General features: G+C 41.8%; 1 protein-coding gene across 2 annotated transcripts in view; it reads left to right on the forward strand.

Annotated features, from left to right (window-relative positions):
* The first annotated feature begins 11,050 nt into the window (after positions 1-11,050).
* The window catches only part of phc3a (polyhomeotic homolog 3a), a 116,030-nt gene continuing 112,973 nt past the window's right edge, over positions 11,051-14,107 (forward strand). For both annotated transcript variants that reach the window (XM_043702646.2, XM_043702647.2), the window contains exon 1: positions 11,051-11,179. The gene's annotated coding sequence lies outside the window, so the exon portion shown is untranslated. The remainder of the gene's footprint in view (positions 11,180-14,107) is intronic.

Genomic DNA, 14,107 nt, shown 5'->3' on the forward strand with positions numbered 1-14,107 from the left:
AAATTGTTAAGGTAGACGAAACAATATTAAGTTTCGGAAATAGACTTTTGGCTTAAATGCTCGCAATCATGATGCTCTCATAAGTTAGTCTTACAAGATTTGGAAAGCTGGTATCAGAGAGTCAAAGGGCACAATGGTAAATAAAGCTAGAACAATTTATCAAAGCTACAGTAAAAAAAAGTTATAGAATTTTACTGTACAGAAGAGGCCATTCAATCCGTCGTGTCTGTACCAATTCCCAAAAGAGTGACCTACTCTCCAGCCCTATATCCATAGCTGTCTAAATTCATCGCTTTCAAATCCAATTCTCTTTTGAAGCCTCTTATAGAATCCATTTCCACCACTCTTCCAGGAACACATTGCAAATCTTAACAATTCTGAGGAAAGAGGTCAAAACCCTCAATCAAGTTTGTGACCATGATTTCTCATGGACAAAGCCATGTTGACTACCCTGAATTAGTCCTTGTGGGGAGTGTTGCTGAACAAAGAGACCTTGGGAGTGCAGGTTCATAGTTCCTTGAAAGTGGAGTTGGAGGTAGATAGGATAGTGGGGAAGGCCTTTAGTATGTTTGCCTTTATCGGTCAATGCATTGAATATAGGAGTTGGGAGGTCACGTTGTGGCTGTACATGACATTGGTTCGGCCACTTTGGAATACCGTGTGTTCAATTCTAGTCCTCTTGCTATAGGAATGATGTTGTGAAACTTGAAAGGCTTCAGAAAAGATTTACAAGGATGTTGCCAAGGTTGAAGGATTTGAGGCTGAATAAGAAGGTATTTAAGGAGGGTGATAAGGACATGCCAGGGAACTATAGACCGGTGAGCCTGACCTCGGTGGTGGACAAGTTGTTGGAGGGAATCCTGAGGGACAGGATGTACATGTAGTTGGAAAGACAAGGACTGATTAGGGAAAGTCAACATGACTTTGTGCGTAGGAAATCATGTCTCACGAACTTGATTGAGTTTTTGAAGAAGTAACAAAGAGGATTGATGAGGGCAGAGCAGTAGATGTGATCTATATGGACTTCAGTAAGGCGTTCGACAAGGTTCCCCATGGGAGACTGATTAGCAAGGTTAGATCTCATGGAATACACGGAGAACTAGCCATTTGGATGTGGAACTGGCTCAAAGGTAGAAGACAGAGGGTGGTGGTGAAAGGTTGTTTTTCAGACTGGAGGCCTGTGACCAGTGGAGTGCCACAAGGATCGGTGCTGGGTCCTCTACTTTTTGTCATTTACATAAATGATTTGGATGCGAGCATAAGAGGTACAGATAGTATGTTTGCAGATGACACCAAAATTGGAGTTGTAGTGGACAGCTAAGAGGGTTACCTCAGATTACAACAGGATCTGGACCAGATGGCCAATGGGCTGAGAAGTGGCAGATGGAGTTTAATTCAGATAAATGCGAGGTGCTGCATTTTGGGAAAGCAAATCTTAGCAGGACTCATACACTTAATGGTAAGGTCTTAGGGAGTGTTGCTGAACAAAGAGACCTTGGAGTGCAGGTTCATAGCTCCTTGAAAGTGGAGTCGCAGGTAGATAGGATAGTGAAGAAGGCGTTCCTTTATTGGTCAGAGTATTGAGTACAGGAGTTGGGAAGTCATGTTGCGACTGTACAGGACATTGGTTAGGCCACTGTTGGAATATTGCGTGCAATTCTGGTGTCCCTCCTGTGGGAAGAATGTTGTGAAAATTGAAAGGATTCAGAAAAGATTTACAAGGATGTTGCCAGGGTTGGAGGATTTGAGCTATAGGGAGAGGCTGAACAGGCTGGGGTTGTTTTCCCTGGAACATCGGAGGCTGAGGGGTGACCTTATAGAGGTTTACAAAATTATGAGGGACATGGATAGGGTAAATAGGCAAAGTCTTTTCCCTGGGGTCGGGGAATCCAGAACTAGAGGGCATAGGTTTAGGGTGAGAGGGGAAAGATATAAAAGAGACCTAAGCGACCTAAAAGAGACCTCATGCAGAGGGTGGTAAGTGTATGGAATGAGCTACCACAGGAAGAGGTGGAGGCTGGTAAAATTACTATATTTAAGAGGCATTTGGATGGGTATATGAATAGGAAGGGTTTGGAGGGATATGGGCTGGATGCTGGCAGGTGGGACTAGATTGGGTTTGGATATCTAGTCAGCATGGACGGGTTGGACCGAAAGGTCTGTTTCCATGCTGTACATCTCTATGACTCTAAGTGGGGGCTATTTACCCTGGAGCATCAGATGCTCAGAAGTGACCTTACAGAGACCTTAGGATATCTGGTCAGCAAGAACAAGTTGCTCTGAAAGGTCTGTTTCTGTGCTGTACATCTCTATGACTCCATGTCTGTATGTAACACCTGGCTGTTTACTTCCTCTCTCACTACCTAAGGCTCTAGACACACTCCATGTGAAGCAGTGAGGTACCTACAATTCACTCAATTGACAGCCACAGGTAAGGTATCAGAAGACTAGAGAGTGGCTAATGTTGTGCCATTATTTAAGAAAGGCTGCAAGGGAAAACCAAGGAACTGTAGACTGGTGAGTCTCATGTCTGTAGTGGGTACAGTGTTGGTAGGTATTTTGAGAGACAGGATTTAGATGCATTTGGAAAGACAGACTAATTAGGGATGGTTAGCATGGCTTTTTACGTCAGAAATCATGCCTTACAAACTTGATTAAATGTTTTGAAGAGGTGACCAAGAAGATAGATGAAGGCTGAGTGGTAGATGTTGTCTACATGGACTTAGCAAGGCCTTCAACAAGGTTCCACATGGTGAACTGGTTGGTAAGGTTATATCACATGGGATCCAAGGAGAGCTTAGCCAGTTAAATACAAAAATGGTTTCATGATAGGAAACAGAGGGTGGTGGTAGAGGGTTGTTGTTCTGACTGCAGTGTGCTGCAAGGATCAGTGCTGGGTCCTTTGTATGTAAATGATTTGGACGAAAATATCGCAGCATGGTTAGCAAGTTTACGGATGACACCAAAACTGATGGTATAGTGGACCTTTAAAGAGGTTAAATAAGAGTACACGAGGTCTTGATCAGCTGGGCCAATGGGTTGAGGAGTAACAGATGGAGTTTAATTTTGATAAATATGAAGTGTTGCATTTTAAGACAAACCAGGGCAGGACTTAATATTAGGCCTCTGGGGAGTGTTGTTGAACAGAGAGGTCAAGGGATTCAGGTTCGCAGTTCCTTCAAAGTGGCATCACAGGTAGATAAGATGTTTCCACCCTCTGTTTCCTATCATGAAACCATTTTTGTATTTAACTTAAGCACACTTGCCTTCATTGATCAGAGCATTGAGTATAGGAGTTGGGGTGTCATGTTGCAGCTATACAAGACATTGATGAGGCTACTTTTGAAGTACTGTGTACATTTCTGATCGACTTGTATAGAAAGGATGTTATCAAACTGAAAAGTGTGCAGAAAAGATTTAAAGAATTTTGATTTATTGTTGTCACATGTTGATACAGCAAAAATTGTTGTTTTGCATGCTCTACAGACAGATTGTATCATACAAAGTGTATAAGGTAGCAGAACAAAGTGCAGAATAAAATGTTATAGCCACTGAGAAATTGCAGAGAAATCAATATTAACATTTGAGAAGTCTGTTCAAAAGTCTGATAATAGCAGGAAAGAAGCTGTTCTTGAATCTGTTTGTACATGCATACAAACTTTTATAAGTTTTGCCTGATGGGAGAGATTGCAATAGAATATAGCTCAGGTGGGAGGGTTCTTGATTATATTGGTTGCTTTCCTGAGGTAGAGGGAACCACGTATGGAGTCAATGGGTGGAAAGCTGGTTTTTGTGATGGACTGGGCTATGTTCATGACTCTGTAGTTTCTTGCAGTCTTGGGAAGAGCAGGTTGCCATACCATGCTGGATGCTTTCTATAAAAATTCGTTGGAGTCTTTGTTACATGCCTCCTTAGCCTCCTGAGGAAGGAGAGGCATGATTGTGTTTTCTTGACCTTCATGTCAACATGGATGGACCAAGACAGATTGTTGGTGATCATCAGTGCCAGGAGCTTGATGCTTTCAACCATCTCCACGTCAGAACCATTGAAGCAGACAGGGCACGCATTCCACTCCTTTTCTTGAAGTCGATGAACAGCTCCTATGTCTTGCTGTTGTTGATGGAGAGATTGTTTTCTTTACACCATGCCTCTAAGCACTCAATCTCTTTCTTATATTGTATTTTGTCTTTGTTTGAAATTCAAACTACAATAGTGGTGTTGCCAGCAAATGTAAATGGAGTTGGGTGGAATTTGGGCACACAGTTGTGAGTGTACAAGGAGTAAGAGGAGGAGTAGTTGTGAGTGTACAGTAGGAGGCTGAGTACACATTCTTGCAGGGCACTAGTGTTGAGGATTATCGTGGAACAGATGTTGTTGCCTAATCTTACTGGTTGTGGTCTGTGGGTTAGGATGTTGAGGATGCAGTTAAAAGGGGAAAATGTGTTGCTGGAAAAGCGCAGCAGGTCAGGCAGCATCCAAGGTGCAGGAGAATCGACGTTTCGGGCATGAGCCCCTCTTCCTACATTTTCAGCTCTGATCTCCAGCATCTGCAGTCCTCACTTTCTCCTAGTCAAAAGGTGAAGCCAAGATCTAGGTCTTGCAGTTTGGAGATGAGCAGACGCTGGATAGGCTGAGACCTTTTTTTCCCAGGTGCACAGGAGACTGAGGGGGTGACCTTACAGAGGTATAAAATCATGTGAGAGGTGGAAGATTTAAAAGGGATTTGAGGGGCAACTTTTTCACACAGAGGGTGGCGCGAATATGGAATGAAATGCCAGAGGAAGTGCTAGAGGCAAGTACAATTACAACATTCGAAAGACATTTGGATACGTACATGAATAGGACAGGTTTGGAGGGAGAGGGCTCAAACGCAGGCAAATGGGACTCGTGCACTTTGAGTAACCTGATTGGCATGGACAAGTTGGGCTGAAGAGTTCATTCCCATGTGATATGACTCTAGAACACTCCATAATCTAGTCTACTTTATTTGCTGTTTGTAATGTGGTCTCCAACACACTGGGAAGCCAAAACATTGATTGGGTGGTTGCTTTGTAGAATACCTACTTTCTGTCTGTAAAATTGACCCAAAGCTTCCAGTTGCCTGCCACTTCAACACACCATCATATTCCCTAGCCAACATCTCTCATGTTTGCCACACTGCTACAGCTAAGCTTAGCACAAGCTAGAAGAACAGCATCATATTTTTCATTTGGACATCCTGCAGCCTCCAAGACTCAATATTGAATTCAATAATTTTAAAGCGTGAGCACCTTTTCCCACGTCCTTATCCCCACCTTGTCATCACATGGTCTGCTACCACAACTAACCCATTGTAAACTCCTAATAGCTTGCATTAGCAGTTATAGATTCTCTCAGGCTGACCATTAAACATTCCTTTGTCTGCCCAATTGCTGTGTTCTCTCTTTTCTCTGGGCTCCTTCTCCACCTATTGTTTAATCCTCACCTCCCCCCCACCTCTACCGCACCCCATCTTCAGCATTTATACCTACCTTTTCCTCACTACAATCAATTCTGAAGAAGGATCACTGGACCCAAAACATTAACTCTCCACTGTCGCTGCCAGACCTTCTGAGATTTTCCAGCAATTTCGTTTGTTTATGATTTCCTGTATCTGCAGTGTTTTTATATTGCCTGCCCTTAGTTGCCCCTCTTGAACCGCTGCAGTCCACATGCTGTAGGTTGACTCACGTTGCTGTTAGGAAGGGAATTCCAGAATTTTGACCCAGCGACAGTGAAGGAACGATATATATTTCCATGGCATGATGGTGAATGATGTGTTTTCCCATATTGTCCTCCGAGATGGAAGTGGTCATGAGTTTGGAAGGTGCTGTCTAAGGATTTTTGGTGAATTTCTGCAGGACATCTTGTACGGCCTGCTGCTATTGAATGTTGGGTAGTAGAGGGAATTGGATGTTTGTGGATGTGCTATTCAAGATGTCTTGGATGGCATCAAGCTTCTTTAGTGGAGCTGCATCCATCCAGGTAACTGAGGAGTGTTCCATCACACTTCTGATTTGTACCTTGTAGATGATGGACAGACTTTGGGGAGTCAGGAAATGAGTTACTCACAACCTCTGACCTGCTTTTGTAGCCACTATGTTTATGTGATGAGTCCAGTTGAGTTTCTGTCAATTTTGATAGAGGGGATTCAGTGATGGTAACACCATTGAATGTCAAAGGATGATGGTTAGATAGTCTCTATTGGAGATAACCATTAGGCAAAAGTGGGTACTGCAGATGCTGGAGATCAGAGTCAAGATTAGAGTAGTGCTGGAAAAGCATAGCAGACCAGGCAGCATCTGAGGAGCAGGAAAAATCGACGTTTCGGGCAAAAGCCCTCTGGAGATAAGCATCGCCTGGCATTTGTGTGGCATGAATGTTACTTGCCAGTTGTCAGTCCAAGCCTGGATATTGTCCAGATATTGCTGCATTTAAACATCCAGATGATAGTTCTCCAGCTGGAGTAATGTTCCTTGGAGATACTTTGGAGCAGATAGTCACACGCTTTGAAGTGACTCATAATCAGACCTAATTATAACTTTTTCTCTTCCAAGTAGGTGTTGATGGAAATGTTTCACAATGACTAGGTATCTTTCTCAATCTGAATATAATGTCTTTCAGTTTGTGTTAGTGCCCTGAATGCAAATACAACTAGTTGACCTCACTGTGTTTGGATTACTCCAAGTCATGTCTCACTGGCATCTCACTGCAAGGTGACTTCATCATTTATGGTGTAGAATTTCAGCACTGGCATTGTCATTGTTAGTTGCTTGATTTTAGCACATGTTGCTTCTTGCCATATGTTTCAATACTCCAGTGCATCCTGGACAGTGAGTTGCAGTAATTGTTCACAGTTTGTTGACAAATTGGGCAAGGATTTTGCCAGATAGCTGACAAATCCAACAGATTGTTGCACTGCATTTGCATCTATTGATTGCTGTATTATTGCTACAGCTCTCAATTTGAGGTAATAAAGAACTGCAGATGCTCAAAATCTAAAACAGTCAAAAACAGAAATTGCTGGAGAAACTCAGCATGTCTGATCTCTGAAGAAGGGACACTGGACTCTGTTTCTCTCTCCATAGATGTTGCCAATGCTACTGCGTTTCTCCAGCAATTTCTCACTTGTAGGGATCCAGGCAAAGGTCTTTGCTGTACGTACAGAGACTTTGGGCATCTTTATTTCTAACATTTTCCTTAAGGCAATTTCAGGTTTAGCTGTGTTGATATTCTTCTGGAGCAATGGAAATGTCAAGAGGCATGAGCAATCATCTCATGTAGGGCATTTAGAATCTCGTTAGGAAGCTACTGCTTTCATCGAGCTTCACTTGCCAATAACTATCCTTCATATCTAAGGTGGTTAAGATTTTTACCCCTGAAAGTTGTGGCAAAATTCCTTCCAGTTGTTCACATGAAGTAATGAAACCTCCTCACAGTTTTATTAAGATTCATTGGATCAATGCATACTGTCAGTTTACCAGATTGTTTCACTGTTGCTAGGTTGCTAATCCATTCTGTTGGAGTTGTCACTTTCTTGATTACTCCATTCTTTTCCAGCTCTTTTCACATCTTTCAGGCTGGGCTTCAGGGCTGATGGAACGTTTCTCAGCAGATGTTGGATTGCTCTCGCTTTCTGAGCCATTTTGAGATAATCTCTTGGAAGCCATCCTAATCCTGTCAATACATGTTTGTACTCTTCTGTGTTCCATGGCAATGGTTTTGTGAGTGTTACCCTTACAAGCTTTAAACTTGCTCCAGCAAGATGAGTGGCATTTGTTGCCATCTATGGTGTGGAACTCCAGATTCTTGTTCATGTTACTGCAAAAGGCTCACAGAGTAATCTATCCTGGCACATTGAATGTTACCAGTCCAAGCTTCAAACTTGCTCCAGCTGAGCTGAGTGACATTTACTTGCTCTCTATGATGTGGAACTTCAGATCCTTATTCATACTATTGGAATGGGTTTACATAATAATCTATCCCTTTAGCATGGGTTTGGTGCCATTGTTTAGCCTTAATCTCCTTCTGAAGGCTTAATTTTCAGATTGCTATGTTGAGCCACCTTTCACAGGTTTGTGAAGATCATGATGTTGCATAACACACCAATATCAATCTGCCAACTTATATTGACCTAATATTCTGCTTCTTATTCTGCCCTTATTGCAACAGTCACATGTCTCACCTATCAACTTAATGAACCAACCCATTGTACGGTGCATCGTGATTCATCAAAATCTTCATCTGTTATTTCTCCAGTGACCATCTGTACCTGTTTGTTGTGAACCTTCTTAGCCATAGACTTGTTCAGCTTTTTGCAGTGGGACAGACATCCCATGATGGACAAGCCCTTGTCTGTTTTGCATGATATCTTCCTTGTATTTGTACCTTACCTGATGGCTATGATTGTACTGCTCTGTGTGTCTGGAGTATCTGTCAGCATAATGTACCATCTGGTCTGTTCTACCGTGAATATGCATTGTCAGTTGATTTCCAACTCAGCGTTGCTATGAGAATGTTTATCTTCTCTCAGTTGGCATGTTTTCACTTTTGGATCCCATACACCCAATAGAATTCTGATGATAATTAATTATGTATTTGTTTTATTACATATTGATCAAGGCACTCTTTTTCACTTTGTTCCTTAGTATTAAATTTGTACCATTCATATGCGATGTCTATATGGGACTCTGCACGTGCCTTCAAAGCTTTAAAAAATTCTGCTGTGCTTTTCTGCTCTTCAAATAGATTTAAAGTGGAATATATTTTGAAATAGTCTCTTCCCAAAATTGATAAAAGTGTAACAACTTGTATTTCTTCTGGTTTGTTCAACACATGCGTTGATATTTCATAATTCTGCCAGTATTTACAGAAGAATTCACAGTTCTACCTCATGTTCCCCGGCATAGAGACCTAAAGTACAACTTTTTCATGCAGAGGGTGGTGCGTCTTTGGAAAGAGCTGGCCGAGAAAGTGGTGTAGGGTGGGACAATTACAACAGTTAATAGGCATTTGGATAGGTACATGAATAGGAAGGATTGAGAGAGATCTGGGACAAATGCTGGCAAATGTGACTAGATTAATTTATGATATCCGGTCGGCATGGACATGTTGAACTGAAGTGTTCTGTGCTATACAACTCTATGACTCTATTTGAACAGAAGCTGACTGGGGAAAAGCTGCAGCGTTTTCACTGTGATTTTTTTTCAGTTGCAGCTCAGGGCTCTGCAGCTGTTATTTTTACTTCAGGTCTGGACAGTCAGCTCTGCACCACATCTGATGCTATGTTGTGAATCAACATCACAGTTTTGTGTTCAATATGAGGACTTTATTGAACTGAAACTGAAGATGTCTGCCTTTCAGGATGTGTACCGCCTGGTAGAAATCACATGATTATAATAAACCAGACATTTGTACATGACTGCATTTCAATCCAAACACCACCTTAATTATGTTCTCTCATTCCGGAGCAGGATTTGATCCCATACATTTACCATCACAGATCCAGCAACCAATCCAAAATGATTCTTGATAGGATGATTTTTATCAGTGCACTCAAGTTTCTTACACTAAAAGCCAATATGGCAGAAAAATAGGGCAGATTTTGCTACTGGATAATTGGAGCATGAGGATAGTAGGTTGACAGAACTTTTAAATTCTACAGTGCGAACATGTCCAATACCAAATTTCCAGTCAAGATGGCGGTGGAGTAAGCAATGCAGCTTCCAGGTTCCTGAGCTCAAGAGCCTGGGGCTTGCCTTCTTCGTCCACTTTTCCTTTTTTTTCTTCTTTCTCAGACTTCTTTTAATTTTAGTTTTACTTACCTACTGTGGGAGAGCTCAGACAGTATTGGTGGCATTGAGATGCCCAGTGCGTCGGATGTGAGGCATGTTCCTGGAGGCAGAGGTGTGAAGTGAATTTGGGCCCAATATCAGGTTCAGGACCTGGAGGCTTCAGCGATGGCTGCTTTTCCAAGGTTGACCAAGTGCAGACTCATGGTGGTGAGGTGTCAGTGGAGGGATGATGGTGCCGAAGAATGGCGACTCTGTTCCAGCACCACGGTGAAGGTACTCTTACCTGCCTGACTGCTTCGTGCTGGTGTTGGGTTCAGCATTAGTGTGGAAAAGCCTGGATCTAGGCCCATGGCTAAGCACTTAACAAGAAGGACTATAATGTTTAACTTTAAAATTTATTTCTCTTTTTTCAACTTTTATAATTCTATGTCTTGATTTATTTCAGTATTTTAAGATGACACCAGAGAGTTGCAATATTAAGACTTTTCACTGTATTTCTCACAAATACATATAACAAGTACACATGACAATATATCACTCAATCAAATAAGAACAGGAATAAAAATGATTTAGGCCAATCAGGCTCTTTCTGGTACTTTATATTCACTCATCACGACATTGCCTCCCTCATTCAGGAAAGCATTTTAACTCTGAGTCAAGATATTTTAAGTTGAAACCCCACTCTACAGACTTGTTTGTAGAATTTCGACTGACAGTGAAATCCAATAGAGTGCAGCATTGTAGAGGTGCCTTCCTTCAGGCGAGACTTCGAACATCTCATGTTGACCCAAAAAGTGCTATTTAAAGAAGAACAGTGAAGTTCTCGCAGGGTCTGGTCAATATTTCTTTCACAGCTCAAACTGAAAATAAAACATTTATCTCATTGCTACTTACGGGCACTTGGGGCTGTGCAAATTTTATTCTGCAGTATTTCACTGGCTATCGAATCGAGAATAAAAAGGTCGTGGTGGGGGGTGGTTCGCAAGAATGTAATTTATTCTGTCTGCCTAATTTGATGGGAAGGCACCGTGCGATAATGATTGGAAAGTGACTCGTTCAGTTTACGGAAAGAAATGGAAAAACTTTTTTTAATCATAAATCTGGGAAGCTCTAACATCTAACTAGCCTTTACACCACTCGACCTGTTCTACTCCCTCCTGTGCTCTGTGTGGTGCTGTGCGTTACTTTTCATAAAAAAAAGAAAAAAAATCAACTTTCGTTTGGATGTGTCTTTCGCCCTCCCTTCTTTGCTTGCACCAGACTCTGCGCAGTGCATTACGTGACTGTGTTTCTGACCCTGTATTAGAACCTGTACTAAATAGGCGAGAGAAAGAGATGCAAGCTCCGTGACACCGGTGCAATGCAGGTAAGTCCATGCACCATTCCCGCAAAATATGATGCATAAAAATCATCTTCACCTCACTGCAGAGATGTCACCCCCTCCCCCCCCCAAGCGCTACGCTTCACGTACCAATTAATACAATCCGAGTAATAATTGTATTGATTAATTACGCTAACAGCAATTTTTGCTTATAATTGCAGTATTTTCATGGTGTCTGTTTCGCAAGGAATTTTAAGTAAGTTGTGCTCGAATTCGATCTGAAAATGACATGCACTCAAATTGTTCTGAATATTTAGATTGCGGGTTCCAGAAATGCTAGACTGTGTTTGTGGCTGTTATCGTATCAGGGTTGCCACCGTCTAAAAACCCAATCGAGAAGCATTAATCAGTCGAAATAAAATGTTAAAATTCAAACGTCGGAAATATTGATATATCTTGACAGTTTTACAGTCGTTTGTTGCAATCTACAGTCCGGCTGCAAGTAGGGGAAGCTGCAGACTGGAGTTATAATTCACTGGGTATTTCACTATGCAATGTAGAAATACATTTTAATTGAATATTGTTAATGGTTCTTTCATTTTGCACACTGCCTGTATGAACTGTGAGGACAGCTTTGTTTAGCACTGTTCCTGTAGTAATCTACATGTTCGGAAAAGGAGAACTGCTACAATGAATGGAGTATTATTCAAATGCATAGCATCTAACTCCACCTATCTGCTCAAAAGCTTTCAGTTTTAAAATTTTTTTTGTGCTGTTAAGCGAAATGCCATTACTGAATATATGCGAGACGTGACGTATTTACAATAGACAGGGTTTACTGAGCTTGCGCACAGCCTGCAATGTTTTCTGGTTGTTGTAGTCCCAGGGCTCTGGTTCATTCTATTAAAGGGGCTGAACTTTCTGACGAACCGTCGGCAAAAATGTTGGTTCTTTTTTGAAAAAAGTTGTGATATTACACATCTTCCAATCATAAAGAAAACATTCTGAGGAAGGGCCACAGGATCCAAAATGTTGACTGATTTCTCTCTACAGATGCTGCCACACCTGCTGAGATTTTCTAACAATTCCAGTTTTTTTTTTCGATCATTAATTATACTTTATTGTGCATGTTTTCATTAGTTCCAGTTATGGTATTTAACAATTAATTTCTGTTTTTCTCTAAACAAATAAAATGATTTTGCATTTAGATTAGATTAGATTATTTACAGTGTGGAAACAGGCCCTTCGGCCCAACAAGTCCACACCGCCCCGCCGAAGCGCAACCCACCCATACCCCTACATTTACCCCTTACCTAACACTGTGGGCAATTTAGCATGGCCAATTCACCTGACCTGCACATCTTTGGAGTGTGGGAGGAAACCGGAGCACCCGGAGGAAACCCACGCAGACACTGGGAGAACGTACAAACTCCACACAGTCAGTCGCCTGAGGCGGGAATTGAACCCGGGTCTCTGGCACTGCGAGGCAGCAGTGCTAACCACTGTGCCACCGTGCTGCCCACAATTTATATAGCAGCCTTTTAGACATTCAGTCACAGAATATGGGCGCTGCTGCTTTGGCCAGAATTTATTGCCCACAGTGTCATTATCGTTGAGAAAGTAGTAGTAAGCTACTTTCTTGAACTGTTGCAGTCCATGGTTGGGATGGAGAGGGAGGCCTATAGTTGGAAAGGAATTCCAGATTTTGACAGGCAATATTGAAGGAATGGCATCATAGTTCCAAGTCAGGATGCTGTGTGGCTTGGAAGGACACTTGCAGGTGGTAGTGTTCCCATGCATCTATTGCTCTTGCTGTCCTGGAGGAGGAGGGATTTTGGTTGGGGGAGGTCAGTTAGCTCAGTTGGCCGGATGATGGCTGGAAAATGCAGAATAATGCCAACAACTTGGGTTCAATTTTCACATGGCTGAGTTTAGCATAAAGGACTTTTCCTGTCAATCTCTCCTCTCACCTGATGTATGAGGTTAAACTACCACTAGTCATCTCTCATTAATAAGACAGCAGTCATATGGTCTACTTAAGAGAACTTTAGAGATTGTATGGCTGGAAAATTTGTCAGAATGACCTTTTCAAAAAAAAAGTAACTCATGCCTGTTGTAGATGATACACTCTGCTGCTGCTACTAGTGTCAATGAATCAGGAAATGAATGTTGAAGTTGGTGGATGGGATGTTGATCAAGCAGGGCTGCTTTATTCTGGATGGGGTAGAGTTTCTTGAGTGTAGTTGGTATTGCAATTGTTCTAGCAAGTGGAGAGTATGCCATCACACTCTTGACTAGTCTTTTTTAGATAGTGGACAGGCACTGGGGAGACAGGAGGTGAGTTCTTTCCATGAAGATTCTAGCTTCTGATTTGCTGTTTTAGCCACACTATTTATATGGCTGGTGCAGTTAAGTTTGTAGTAGTGGTAATCCTAGAAATTTATGAAAGTTTCAGTAATGGCGATGCCATTGAGTGTCAAGAGTTTGATTCTCTCTTATTGGAACTATTGCCAAGCACTTCTGTGAGTCTCAATGATCAGGTTTTGGCAAAGCAAGTGCTGTGTGATAGCATTTTTGATGGTTTCTTCCATCAGTTGCTATTGATTGAAAGCAAACTTCAAGGTGGTAATTGTCTGTGTTGGATTTGTCTTTATTTTTTGGAGACAAGACACATCTGGACAATGTTTCCTATTACAGGGTAGGTGCCAGCCCTGTGGCTGTGCTGCAACAGTTTTACTAGAAGTGCACCTTATTCTTGGGCTCCCAAAAACAGTAAACTAACAATGACCAGATGATCTAGTTTAATGATCTTGGGGGATAAACAGTGATTGTGACACTGGGAATAGCTTCCGCATTCTTGTAAGGCAGTTTCTAATATTGACCCAACATTTTTTTTAATCAGTGACAAGGCACCAAATTAGTATATAGAAAGGTCCCAGAAACCTAAAATTAATGGATGACCAAATATTCTGT

Source organism: Chiloscyllium plagiosum, unplaced genomic scaffold (genome assembly GCF_037043375.1).
Source record: "Chiloscyllium plagiosum isolate Xiang-an unplaced genomic scaffold, Cpla_swu_hap1 HiC_scaffold_13, whole genome shotgun sequence".
In the NCBI taxonomy this organism is placed as follows: Eukaryota; Metazoa; Chordata; class Chondrichthyes; order Orectolobiformes; family Hemiscylliidae; genus Chiloscyllium; species Chiloscyllium plagiosum.